We start from the raw sequence: 695 nt of genomic DNA on the forward strand, positions 1-695 counted from the left end.
TCACCTATCAAATCCCATCTTTCTCTTCACCACTCACATCCATCCTTCATAAAACCCCACCTACCTCACAATTCAAATTCAAACCACTTTCCCACCCAAACCCACCCCCCATAGCCGAACCATAACCCTCCCCCCACTCCTATATAAACCCTTCTTCCCTCCTTCATTTTCACACAACCTAAACACTACTTCTCCCCCCTTTTGGCCGAACCACAAGGCCATATCCATCTCCTCTATTTCTTCTTCTTCTACTCTCTTCTTTCTTCTTTTGCTCGAGGACGAGCAAACCTTTTAAGTTTGCTGTGGTAAAAGCATTGCTTTTTGTTTTTCCATAACCACTTATGGCATCCAAGGCCGGAGAAACCTCTAGAAAGAGGAAAGGGAAGGCAAAAGCTTTCACCTCCGAGTCATGGGAGATGGAGAGATTCATCTCAAGGGTACATCAAGACCACTTCTATGAAGTTGTGGCCTTGATGAAGGTGATCCCCGAGGTACCTTTTTCACTCAAAAAGAGTGAATATCCGGAGATCCGACATGAGATCCGAAGAAGAGGTTGGGAAGTTCTTACCAACCCCATTCAACAAGTCGGAATCTTAATGGTTCAAGAGTTCTATGCCAATGCATGAATCACCAAGAACCCTGATCAAAGTGTGAACCCGGACCCAAAGAATTGGCTTACAATGGTTCAGGGGAAA

Source organism: Arachis duranensis, chromosome 1, assembly GCF_000817695.3.
Source record: "Arachis duranensis cultivar V14167 chromosome 1, aradu.V14167.gnm2.J7QH, whole genome shotgun sequence".
NCBI lineage: Eukaryota > Viridiplantae > Streptophyta > Magnoliopsida > Fabales > Fabaceae > Arachis > Arachis duranensis.